The following is a 14,618-nucleotide window of genomic DNA, read 5'->3' on the forward strand; positions in this document are numbered from 1 at the left end:
CACCCTGGGTAACACCCCGTCTCACTTCAAGAAATAAAAAAATAAAATAAAATAAATGAATGCACAGCTAGTGTATTACTGCTATTAAAAATATACACTAAAGAAATATCCACTCTCCTTAAGTGAAAATTCTGTCAAACTCATATGACTTGCTTTCTTCTGCAGAAAAGGGATAGCTTTAGCTGTTTTTGTCTATATAATGTAGTCAGCAGGGTCCAGAACGTCAAAGAACACAAAGCACGGTTAATTTTTTTCCAGTCTTCTGAAGTGAATTAGAAGACTTGTAATATACCATTTAAATTGTGTGGATAAATTTCATGCTACCTTTATGGAGCTTCAATGTTCTGGAAGTGTTCTTGACTTTCTAAGTATGGACAAAATTCTAAAATATTCTTCAGACTATTTTCTTTTGTGCTTTTCAGAAGAAAGAAATCCATAGGAATTCTACCAAGCAAGACGCAGTAGAATTTTCTAATAATTGTAAATCATGTATTCAAAATGTTGAATAATATCAAAACACAAAGACACTGACTTGATGCACAATTTGATTTATGAGGACAACTACTTCCCCAACTGAGCCTGGTTTCCCCCATTTTTTTCAATTTTATTATTATTTTTTTGTACTGTGACTTGATGAAATTTGGTCACCTTTGACTTATAAAGGCAGTTAATATATGGAAAACATTATTGATCTAACTGTACCGACACTATCGGATGAGAACACAAAGACTAGAACTGAATCAAGAATCACACTATTGTTTGTTGTACAGCTGATTTCTAGCAGAAATTGAAGTCGTTTTGCAACATCAACACTGCTATTTTACTGTTACTGTGAAGCATCTTTGAGACAATTTGTATTGTATAAAGAGCTACATAAATAAATATTAGTGGTGGGCCGTTATCTGCGTTATGAGCTGGGTCTAAACTACGTAAGCTGTGATGACTTTCACCTTGATATTTTAGCACGGATGACGTATACCTAGTCGAATTGCACTGTAGGGGGCGAGAACGAGTCTTCAACTTCTGTGAAATTACCACATCAAATGAGACGTGCAAACATGGATGCAGTTATGAAGCCGCTTCAGGGCAGGTGCGTTGCTAGACCCTTTTTACTGGGGCACGTGCCCCAGTGAAAATCTGCTGTGCCCCAGTAAAATCTCAAGTTTGAGTTATAATTTACTTTGATAATCCCGAAATAAAGACATTAAACTATATGCAATAACTGAATTGACGCTTCTAAAAGCAACGCAGTTTAATCGAAGACTATGCACGCAGATAGGCTATCCATACCCGTGCGCGTCTGTGTATTTAACGGCAACGCGCACGTCGTGCAGCCTTTTGCGCAGAAGTACTTGGTTACACAAGTTTGTATAGGTAATTATGTTGTAAATGCAATTGTCAAGGAGTTTGTGATGCATTTTGGAAACAGGAGATGAGCGCCTGATCTAATGCGCCACCTGGCCCGTTCTCGAAGGCTTACTTTTAGTCATTATTTGGGTAGCACACATATTCTGAATGCCTTCAGCAGAATTCAAATTAGCCATTTTAATCTAGATTGATCTAGATTAATTCCAAGATTTAATCTAGATTAAAAAAATTAATCTATGCCCACCCCTAATAAATATGATTACTTATTTGCTCAAGAACATTATATATGTGCCATACTAACAAGAACATCACAACAGGTCCAGATCTGTAGTTCCAACTCCATAACTGTTTGATGCAATGCATTCACTGTTTGTGAATGTTAGAACTATAGTTTCGAGAAACACTAGATCATCCAACTATGCTGGTAACAACAGAACTTGTGACTATATTTTTCTACACTTTGAGTGGAGTGGGGCCTGACACAGAGACACCTCAAATGATAGAGCTATAGCATTTGTTATCCAGTGAAAAGGTGCAGTTTGGTGACCACATTACCTTTGTTAAGACCACTAAAGCAGACCAAAGGTTTGGAGAATTTACACCCACTGGCCTGAGTGGAGGATGTAAATCCTAAGAATCTGGGCTGGACATGACAGGTGCTGCACAACCCCTAAACTTAGCATTTCTGCTGGCCATACTAACACACAAAGTGAGAAAAACACAAATACAGCATACAAACGGCTTCCTGAAGACAAAAAAGCTGGGTGATTCACCCTTTCATAGTCTTGCTGATATGCCATGCTTCGTTAACTTACCACAGGTCAGCCAAAGAAGACTGGTATGTTTTCACATGTATGCAGGGAAGAAAATCTGAAGCCTTTCCCAACTCAAAAAAAGAAAAGAAAAAAATGTTTCATAGGAATCATGGCCAATTGTTTAACAGTTAAGATTCATTTTGCTGTACTTCTCATTTATTTCAATGGTATATACCAATATAGTGAGTGTCACACAACTCTGACAATAAATATGGATGTAGATTTAATTTTAAAACTAACATTTTTTTTATTATTATTAATTTAAATGTCAATGTAAAAAGTAAAATCTAGAGTCTGTTTTTCTCCCTTATTTGTAGAATCTGATTTTAGACCAACAGTAATATCTTGGAGAGCAGTGTTATCCTGAAGCAGCTATTGACATTCTTAGGCTAAGCTCTGCATGTAAGCAACATTATTTACTAGAAATTTGATCACTCTAGCTAACTTGCAAAAAAAAAAAAAAAAAATCTGATGCTCATTTTTTTGTTTGTTTGCTGAAAGTCAAAAGCACCACTCACGAACCACAAAATCCCTGCCACCCAGTGTATCGGTGCTCTTGGCTGAAATTTGTTTGTCAAATTGGTGCCTTCCAGGGGAGTGAGTTGGTGGTCACTTATGTCGCCTATTGAGTTGACCGGCCTTGGACTTCAAAGCCTCTACTGTCATACTTTTGTAACAACAGATGTTAGACTTTCTCCTTCAATAATGTTCAAACATTTGTGCTCTTCACTCTCCAGACAGTGTATTGGAAAACCAGATGCTATGTAGCCTTGCTTAACAATCCTTTCAGTGAACAAAAAGCCATTTATCAAGATACCATTTAATGCAGCTCAGAAGGTAAAAGGTGATAGCTGGTGTTATCCAAAGCGGCTGTAAGTGTGAATGAATCTTAATGAATAGCTGTGGATTTGCTTCTTTCCACCTCTTTGACAGCAGAGTAGTTTGAGTTTCAGCTCTCATGAGAGTACTTCTTTACCTTCTGCTCTTCGAATAAGCAGCATATTGATTAAACGGCTGGCCCTAATTGGGCTGCGATCTCTGGCCTCCAGACGTATGACTGAGATGACAGGAAATGGATACTCCTCTGCCACCTGAACACAACCTAATTAAACAAAATACGTACCCTCTGTTGAACTGTCACGCATCCTACCACTTTTTTTCTCTGTATTGTACGCATTTATAAAACTGATTGCACACATTGCAACCATGCTTGGGATGGACCTGATCACAACACACAGCTGTACACTATAGTTCAGAAGAGTTTGGGCAAACAGCCTACATGAAGAAACACATTCAGAAAACACAGAGAGACACACATAAATGAGACAAAATGCTTTACATTTCTTGAAATAATAATTTCTGAATATTAAACATTGATTGTCAGTCTTTATTTAACAGTATGTGGATCTCTGTAGTATCATTTACAAAAGAAGAGGTCCTAAAAACTACTATTTTTTGTTCATAATTCCCAGAGAACTACTAAGAACATAATTATACATACAATATACAGATTCATAATTCATTCTAAAGTAAAGATCATGGTAACCCACTACAGGTATTACCAAATCCATCAGAATGAATTACTAATTATTTGGATCCGTATTCTACAGTAAAGATCAGATAACTCCCTAGTAATGATCACAGTCATTAAAAACTATGGAGGTTTTGGTAAGGTTCTGGATAGTAATTATTCAGATGGATTTGGTAACTCTTGAGCCATTACTAGTGGGTTACCATGATCTTTACTTTTAAAATATTGATCCAAATAATTAGTAATCTCTTCTGAAGGATTTGGTAACTCTTGAGTCATTACTAATGGGTTACCATGATCTTCACTTTATAATTAATTACACATTCCGAATGATGTAATTATGAACCTGTATATAGTAGTTCTCTAGGAGATATGGAAATAAATAAATAAATAAATAAATAAATAAAAATAGTAGTTACTGATTAGCTAATAGTGAACTACCACTTTCAACTAAGCTTTACTACTTACTGATTTGTTAATCAGAATTTCTTGTCAGTTACTGTAATGTTAATACTGCATTAGTTATCTGTAGTTATTTATTAATGACAGAACATTATTCTAAAGTGTTACCTAGAATGTTAATAACTTTAAATAAGAGGGATCATGAAAATTGCATGATATTTTTTATTTTATTTAGTACTGTCCTGAATAAGCTATTTTACGAAACACATGTTTATATATACTCCACAAGACAAAATAATAACTGCATTTATAAAAATGACCCTGTTCAAAAATTTGCATACCCTTGAATCTTAATACTGTGTGTCATTTCCTGGACGATCCACGACTGTTTTATCTTTTGTGATAGTTGTTCATGAGTCATTTGTTTGTCCTGAGCAGTTCATCTGCCTGCTGTTCTTCAGAAAAATCCTCCAGCTCTTATTAAGCATCAGTAAATGTTTTCATTGACACAGAGTATTAGGATTCAAGGGTATGTATGTGAACTTTTGAACAGGGCAATTTTTATTATTTTGTCTTGTGGAGTATATATAAACATCTGTTGTGTGAAATTCTGCTTATTCAGGACAGTACTAAATAAAAAAAAAATAACATGCTATTTTTGTGATCCCTCTTACTGTGTTAAAATGATTAACATATTCTGCACATCAGAGGAACAAAGGCAGTCTCTCAAGCCCTTTTGCTTTTGAGGATCACTTCTTTTGTAAACGATACTACAGAGATCCACATACTGAATATTAAAACACAGTAAAGCTTTTACTAGATTTTTGTTTTCATCATGCATTTTCATCATGACTGCTTTTTTGACTTTTTTTTTTTTTTTTCATGTTCCTGCAGTGTTCCTATTGAATACATTATAGGGGCACAACCTAACACTTTTTGACTCTCAGTTTGTGTAAATCCAGGTGGGGTTCAGAGTATGCTTTTTTATCTGCATTATTTCACACTTGACTAGTACAAATATGTCACTTTTTTCATAATTACAGGGTGTTTATACATTATTCTTTATTTACCTCAAAAGAATGGAAGCAAAATGTGACAACATGCCCCATAGGTGGGGTTGTGTTTGTTTGTTTCCTTCTTAACGCCATTCCAGCATTTATAGCTATATTCTTGGTGAGAATCAGTTAATCCATACACAAGTCAGGTGTAACAAGGAGGGTCAGAGACGTTCGGATCCATTCGCAGCATTTATTCAAACAAACAAACAAACAAACAAACACAAAGGGGCAGGCAGAAATCGTGGTCAAACACAGGCAGAAGGTCGGGGCTGGCAGCTAGAATCAAAACACGGGGAGTAGTCCAGGAATCAAACACAGGAAATCAAACACGGGAATAAACGCTCGGAAATAAAGACCAGAAGGAACAATAAGACTTCGCAGAGTGGCTGTGTGTGTGAGAAGCTTAAATGCAGTCAGTGTGATGAGGTGCAGCTGTGAGCGGTAATCAGTAAAATGAGAGCAGGTGAATGCAGTGATTAGTGCAGTGGCTTGTGGGGAATGAAGTCCATGAAGTGTGGTGCAAGAGTTAATGATGACAGGATAGACCAGATACATGACATCAGGAGACAATTTAGAATGTTCAGTTCACCTGCATGTCTTTGGGCTGTGGGAGGAAACCTGAGTAGCCAGTGTAAACCCACGCTGACACAGGAGAACATGCAAACTCCACACAGACCCCTGTTTTTTTTTTTTATTATATCAGATAACAATGTGGGCAAATAGCCTACATGAAGAAACACATTCAGAAACCACAGAGATACACTTCCCTCCCTCCACACACAGCTCTCATAGAACACAACACACATAAATGAGCCAAAATGCTTTACATTTCTTGAAATAATAATTTCTGAACATTAAACATTGATTGTCTTTATTTACCTGGTTCTCCTCGTTTCTCATTAAAATTCATAAAAGTAAATGGTGTAAATGACATCACTAATATAGAGTAGCATAGTTTAATAACAGTGGGGCACATTGTAACTGTCAGGGGTGTATGCAGGACTAGACGAGACGATATTCACAAATACAATATATTTAATATAATTCTCCAAGAGGAACAAGGCAGGAACACGAAGAGCTTTCACACACATCAAAACGTTAAGGACCGACAATACACTGAACTCAAAGACAGACTCTTAAAGACAAACTAATCAAGATACACAGGTGACATGGATGACTGATAATAAAACACAGGTGTTACAGATGACGGTGACGAGGGCTAAACCAAATGACAGATCAACGGGGGGAAGACAAATGGGAAAAACCAATGACAAGACAGACAGAACTGTGACATTATGCCCCCCTCCGGAAAGGCGCGTCCTCGCGCCGTGGAAAAAACGAAAAAACGAGAGGGGCGGAAAACCAGGAAACCAAAGTCAATGAGGGAGGGGGCTCCGGCGGAGGACGCAACCCCCGGAGGAGGACCAGAACAAAAGTCCAGGTAACACAGAAGACAGTCCATGGGGGCGACGACGGAGGGAGGAGCCAGGGAAGACACAGGAGGGACCTGAAGCAGGAGGAAATCCACAGGACCCAGACCACAGCCATGATGACGGCCCACGGTGGAGCCGACGGAGGGAGGAGCCATGGTGGAGGGAGGGCCGCCGACTCCATGGGGCCGACCGACAGAGGCGGAGCAGATGGAGGCGGAGCCCGAGGCGGAGACGGAGAGCCGATGATCCGGGGTGACGCCGAGGATCCGGAGGGCCAAGGTGGAACAGGCTCTGGCGCCCGAGGCGGAGGCGGAGTCCCGGAGATCCACGGCGGAGCCAGAGCGACAGAGGATGGAGGCTGTGCCCGCAGGAAGGAGGAGTCCCAAGGAGCCGGTGGGACGGCGCGACGAGGCACAGCCGGAGGAGCAGAGTCCTGAGGAGCCGATGGGGTGACGACTGACCAGGGCGGAGCCGGAAAGACGATGGAGCCCGGTGGAGCTGGTGGATCGACGGGCGACGGTGTAGAGGAGGGCGTCGAGAGCCGTGGTGGAACCGCGGGGTCGAAGGGCCGAGGCGGAGTCCAGGACTCGGAGGCTGGAGGCGGAGCTGAGGGATCCTCCAGCCGAGACGCCGATGGAAGCTGGCAGTCCCGCGGCGAGCCCACTGCACAGGTGGTGGGCTGAGGGTGAGCTGAGGGGCTGTCAGGGGACAGCGGCGGCCAGACAAACATGGCATCAGATGACAGAGGGTGGGTGGGAATTCCGGGCAGACAGGACAGACGGATATTTCCATATCAAAGTCAATTAAGTTACCAGAGTTATCTTGGGCAAGATCCGAGAAGAAGTCTATTAAATCCCCAGAAATAGATCCAAGCTCACCCTCAGCGGTGGTGCAGTGGGCAGGGCTCTCTGTAGCCCTCTCTAGCTCCACGTCATACTCCACCGTCACGGATGTTGCAGTCGGCTCTCGCACCTGGTCCGATGGGTCCAGCTCTGGCTCTGTCGCTCTCGGCTCTGGCTCTCCATCGTCGGTGGGCTCGGGCTGCAACTCCGCTTGTCGGGGTGATGTTGGGCTGGGTTCTGGGTCAGGTGTGGGGCTGGTGTCATCCTCCGCGTTTGACGAAGATCTGCTGGACACCAGCACCCACACGATGAAATCAGCGATGCTCTCTCGAGGACCTTCCCCGGATAACTGCCTCTTGATGGTGTGGTTAAGTCCCTTACGGAAAAAGGTACAGAGGCAGTAGTCCGGGTAGTGCGTGTAAGGCACGAGGTGGATGAAGTCTCTGGTGTAGTCCTCGAGAGAGCGATCCCCCTGCTCCAGGAGAATGATGCTCACAGCAGGGTCCATGATAAAAACCAAAAAATAAACACTGAGAAAAACGAAAAATAAAGCAGGGGAAACATGCTGGGGAACTGTTTCGGTCGGTCCTTCTGTCAGGGGTGTATGCAGGACTAGACGAGACGATAGACGATATTCACAAATACAATATATTTAATATAATTCTCCAAGAGGAACAAGGCAGGAACACGAAGAGCTTTCACACACATCAAAACGTTAAGGACCGATAATACACTGAACTCAAAGACAGACTCTTAAAGACAAACTAATCAAGATACACAGGTGACATGGATGACTGATAATAAAACACAGGTGTTACAGATGACGGTGACGAGGGCTAAACCAAATGACAGATCAACGGGGGGAAGACAAATGGGAAAAACCAATGACAAGACAGACAGAACTGTGACAGTAACGCAGTGTTACAACATTCCCCATCTGCGCAACTGGAATTTAAAACCGGTTAGCGTCTTCTTCTAGTTAGCGAAGTATTAAAAAACCATCCAAACTGATAAATAACAGATTGGAGATTAAAATATTAGAAGATTTGTCTCATTTTAAATTAATACTAAAAACTGTGTCGAAAAATTAACTTCAGCCAGAAATGTACTTGTACTTTTGGAATGCTTTATTACCAAGTATGTTTACACACACAAAGAATTTGAGTTGACAAAAGGAGCTTCCAGTGCAGAAGAAAGTACAGACATAGTGCAAACATACATGATAGAACAGACATACATAGGAATAACACTAATATAAGAAAAACAGAAAATTAAATAATGCACTATATACAAAAGTGAAAGTATTGAGAAAAGTGTATTTGTTTAAATGACTGTAAAGATAAGTTATTTGCAAGCATGCAGTTTACAAATGTACACATTTCAGATTATATGTATACATATGTGAGTTATGCTGGAGATATGATGTATAGTTATGCAAGTTTTAATTGTTCAAGCTGAATTTAGCCTGCGGGAGAAAGGACAGCGATTAGTGATTTTACCCAACTGTGCTTTAAAACAGAAGCCTCTGCATTAAAAAATAATAATAATAATAATAATAATAATAATAATAATAATAAATAAATAAATAAACTGTTCTTGAGCCTGGCTGTTCTGGTGTTTGGTGCTCTGTAGCGCTGACCAGAAGGCAACAGTTCAAAGAGAGAGTGGGCTGGGTCTAAGGGGTCCAAAGTGATTTTCTTAACCCTTTTCCTCACTCTGGAGATGTAAAGATATTGGAGGGTGGGCTGAGGGGATTCATTTCATTTTACTATGGTAAAATAAATGTGCAGCAGTATCTTCAAAAGATTTTTAACTTTTTCTCTATATAGTGTTGATATGGCATCTAGTAAATACTGTAAATGTGGTTATGCTAGCATGTGTGGAAGTATTTAAACCATGTGTGTTACAACTAACCACGCATTAGTTTGTGCCCTACACTCCGCTATATTGATTATGTATTTATTTACTGGAGACATTGTATTGGCTTGTGTGTCTTATGTAAAGAGGCCTGTTTTTTTCCTCAGTATCTGAAGAAGTCAGTCTTCTGAATTGAGTCTCATGTTGGCAGTTTGAACGTCTGGTGCTGTTTGACGGGGCAGAATTCAATGTTCCATGACCACTACCATCTGAAAATGCTGTTAGCTGCTGGTGTCACTCAAGGCAATGCTGGAATCAGACACTTTGCCATCTCCAAACCACAAAGTCTACCTGCTGTGGTGCTTTTTTATTTTCCTTTTCTCAGACACCTCATATAAATTCAGACAGGGCCTCTGTTTACAGTAATTTAACTGCATATTTATTTTATATATTCCTTCAGCACTGCTCTCATTTAAAGGACATTATAAAGGACAGCGATTTGCCTGTTTTCCCCAACCCTGCTTTGAAACAGAAGCCTCTGCATGCATAGTTGAATTTTCAAATCCATGTTTATATATTCTTTAGAGGTACAAAGTGTGACTGAGCATTAATAGGGAACACTGCAGGTAGTAGACAGTGAACTAGTGCAGTATAATTATGAAAAGAAACAATGTAATGCAAAAAATGCATGTGTCTGAATATTCATCAAAGCTGTCCCCCATGTGTAGGATAGCTTATCCACCTTATTTTGTAATGCGGAAGTAAGCTATTTTCTGCTATTCATCTGCTTGCCTGTATAAAGTATGCGTTGTCAATAAGGTTTATACTGAATTTGACTAAAAGTCTGAAATTGTTCATGATTCAGTTTAAATCATTAGAACTGTTCACTTACTGTATGCACTGGATTGTGTAAAGTGGTTTCATGCACCAAAATAGCAATAGGATATTTTGTAAGATAGAAAACAAAAAGAGTGCTGATTGAGGTAAGTATTCACCTACAATCCATTGTAGAAAGCAAAACTTGCCAATGTCTTATATCGTTTTTCAAACGATGAAGCAGCTCTTTATTGTGTGAGCCGCTTGTAAATGACTCTGTACTGCAGGAAATTATTACTTAAATCCATTTATATTCAAAACTGTTTAAAAAAATATATCAAAATATGGGCACACTTCTTTGATAGAGTTCCTGTGCCCCAATATGAATGAAAAGCTAGAAATGCCCCTGCTAAATAGGTAATGGAATAAGTGCATTGAACAGTAGAACTATTCAAACTACAAACCAATGTTTACAGCTACAAAATTACTTTAAAATAATGTGATAAGAAATAACAGGTTGTTATGATGTTTAATATTGCAAACTGTTATTTCTTATATTTCTTTTGCATTGCTAAAAAAACTGGAAGTCTTGCACATTCAAGTGACAAATACATATAAAAACAGATACGTAGTTAATTGACATTATTCATGTGATGAAAGAGTGAAAATCTAGGCTAGGGAATGATTCTGCAGTGCAGAAGTGCACGCTCTAGCAGAAGTGTCCACCCGCAGACCATCTCAGCACTCCCGTCCTGAAAAGACTCATTGACTTGATTGTCTCAAGCCTGCTCCTATTAGACTTGGTGGAGATGAATGCTGTTTACCCTTAATGAGAAAGTGTTTAATAGGTTGTTTTGGCTTGGATTGAGGAGGAGGTGGACATAGGAAAAATATGTCAATGGTTGAACTCGGAGATCAAGCTGAGCCTCGGGTCGAGCCTCCATTGAGGACTGCAAGCCAAGTTTGTTTACCAGTGACCAATTCTCATTGGTCACATCTACATTGAAGAGTGTTTAAATTAGATTTTGTGTTTTTCTTCTACGTTCTTGCAATACACCATTTTGAAAATCAATGGATTTCTGGCATTCCTGGTTCATAAACCCAAGCATCCATTAGCTGGGCTATGGAATGTAAAGCTCAAAACCCGAACCCAACCAAAGGGAACCCAAGGGACCATGTGGTTGTCTGTATCCTCAAGCATTGGTACAAGCATTGATCTGAAGTTAACTGCATCTTGGAGCTTAACTTTCTCTGCTTTAAGAGAGAATGTTGAGTGAAAACTAGTCATCTTACCTGCATAGTATACCAGTTACAGTGCCTATAGAAAATCATCATAGAGAAGGCTACAAAAATATTTCAAAGGCTTTAGCTATTCCTCGGAGTAGAACTCTACAGAGCATCATTAAGAGGTGGAAAGCGTATGGCACAACCAGCACATTGCCTAGATCAGACCATCCGTCCAAAGTGGATGACAGAGCCAAGAGGACATCTCCACAGTCCCTGGATGAATGAAGCACTTCATCGGGTTTTATAGGAGAATAATAACTACATGCAAAGTACCTGTTTCACAGTTTGAGTCTTTACAAAAAATAAATAAGAATAATAAAAATAAACTATGTTTTATTAACAAAGTTCGGGAGGAGATACTTAGCCTAACTGACACAAGAGGAGCACACTCAAGTTAATCAATGCCAATAAGTTTTGAATACAGCTGACTTACCTCTACACATTTGATGGTTTATCAGCATCCCTTCACCACCCCATTTCCTCACTTTGAGTTCTTACTACACCTATACAGGGGTACTCTGGGTTCGGGCCGTTCCCGAGCTTGAAACCCTTTCCCCGGACAGCACGCCAAATATGCATTACTATACTCCAGCCAATTATATTTAAGTGTGAACTTGTGAAATAAATACATAAATTTATAAGGCAGTTTGTGTCTGTGACCAGAGAAATTCCAAATGCCCAATGCCATTTTTTGTGGGAATGGTATTCTTAGGGTCATTCAAAATGAATGTGAGTAGTACTTCCTTTATGAAAAGCACTACCACAAAATACATTGGCAAAATGTACAATGGCAAGTCAAGCAGGTCGTTTTGCCTTTCACAATGAAGTATTATATTTTTCTTTGTAAGCCAAGGCAATTTTTGGAGAACTGTGCATGGGACATATTTCTTACTTCATATACACTGAGTCAGGCACACTGATGTTCACTTTACAATGGCGCTGGTTATCATGCTGAAACATTTAACTTTCTGATGCTACAGAACAATGCAGACCTTGTAACACAGCAAAGATTTCATGGAATTCAATGGGATCAACCTGTAATTTCATCTTGGTGCATTTATTAATGCACAAAGGAAGCTGAGAATGTTGGCTTGCCTGCCCCCACGACACCCATATGAAGAAAGGGCAGCCAAAGCAGGGGCATTTAGAATCCTTTGACCCTTTTCACTGTGAGAAAAATTCTTCATTCACAATCTGGTATTTTTCCTCAGCACTGCAATCGGGTGGCTGTCAGACCAAGACCGCCATCACTGCAGCTCTTTGTCCTGATGCTCCAGCATTCCTGGAATGCCCACATGCTCTAGATGCCTACCTCTTCCTTGTTTTCACAATTATGTATCTGTTTACTTTCAAAAGAGGCTTTTCTTGCTCTGCATCTTGGTCCTCGTGTCCCACGCTCTGGTGGAAACCAGGCCAGAACCTGTGATGTACCTTCGTGGGGGGATGTGGACTAAGTGTATGACAATAAAAAAAAAAAAGATTCTTGAGCTATGAAAGGCCAACCTCTTTCTTTTTTGTTTCTCTCTAAGAGTCAGTTTGTTTGAAAATAATCTTATCAATTTCCGTTATGAGAAAACCTTACAATGCATTGGCCAGAACTCTTTGATAACGCTCTCAGAAGTATTAGTAGATGTACCCACAGTGAAACCACATCCTGCGTTCATGTAATCTTGTGACACAAACAGTGATGCAGCGGAGGTCAGTGAGGTGGACTGAGTTTAGGTTTAAGTCTTGGTTTACTCATCCTACTCGCTGCAGCAATCATGTATGGTCCGTCTTTATCACCGGATGGCGGTGATTAGCTCAGCACTAAAGCACAGAGGTAACATGATCTTGTGCTGACTGCTTAGTACCTTGCTCTTGCAAAAAGTTGCTCAGAGGATGATGGAAGATATATCAGAAATGGTCAACATTGTTTTTATTAGCAGGTCCTTTATACTAGGCCTCTACATTTGTCTTCTTCTATTTCTCCAGCGCTGTATTTAGATGTACTGGATTTATTTATTGCATTTAATATATATATATATATATATATATATATATATATATATATATATATATATACAGGTCCTTCTCAAAAAATTAGCATATTGTGATAAAGTTCTTTATTTTCTGTAATGTACTCATAAACATTAGACTTTCATATATTTTAGATTCATTACACACAACTGAAGTAGTTCAAGCCTTTTATTGTTTTAATATTGATGATTTTGGCATACAGCTCATGAAAACCCAAAATTCCTATCTCAAAAAATTAGCATATTTCATCCGACCAATAAAAGAAAAGTGTTTTTAATACAAAAAAGTCAACCTTCAAATAATTATGTTCAGTTATGCACTCAATACTTGGTCGGGAATCCTTTTGCAGAAACGACTGCTTCAATGCGGCGTGGCATGGAGGCAATCAGCCTGTGGCACTGCTGAGGTGTTATGGAGGCCCAGGATGCTTCGATAGCGGCCTTAAGCTCATCCAGAGTGTTGGGTCTTGCGTCTCTCAACTTTCTCTTCACAATATCCCACAGATTCTCTATGGGGTTCAGGTCAGGAGAGCACAGTAATACCATGGTCAGTAAACCATTTACCAGTGGTTTTGGCACTGTGAGCAGGTTCCAGGTCGTGCTGAAAAATGAAATCTTCATCTCCATAAAGCTTTTCAGCAGATGGAAGCATGAAGTGCTCCAAAATCTCCTGATAGCTAGCTGCATTGACCCTGCCCTTGATAAAACACAGTGGACCAACACCAGCAGCTGACATGGCATCCCAGACCATCACTGACTGTGGGTACTTGACACTGGACTTCTGGCATTTTGGCATTTCCCTCTCCCCAGTCTTCGTCCAGACTCTGGCACCTTGATTTCCGAATGACATGCAAAATTTGCTTTCATCCGAAAAAAGTACTTTGGACCACTGAGCAACAGTCCAGTGCTGCTTCTCTGTAGCCCAGGTCAGGCGCTTCTGCCGCTGTTTCTGGTTCAAAAGTGGCTTGACCTGGGGAATGCGGCACCTGTAGCCCATTTCCTGCACACGCCTGTACACGGTGGCTCTGGATGTTTCTACTCCAGACTCAGTCCACTGCTTCCGCAGGTCCCCCAAGGTCTGGAATCGTTCTCCACAATCTTCCTCAGGGTCCGGTCACCTCTTCTCGTTGTGCAGCGTTTTCTGCCACACTTTTTCCTTCCCACAGACTTCCCACTGAGGTGCCTTGATAC

This window comes from Garra rufa, chromosome 11, assembly GCF_049309525.1.
Source record: "Garra rufa chromosome 11, GarRuf1.0, whole genome shotgun sequence".
Lineage (NCBI taxonomy): Eukaryota > Metazoa > Chordata > Actinopteri > Cypriniformes > Cyprinidae > Garra > Garra rufa.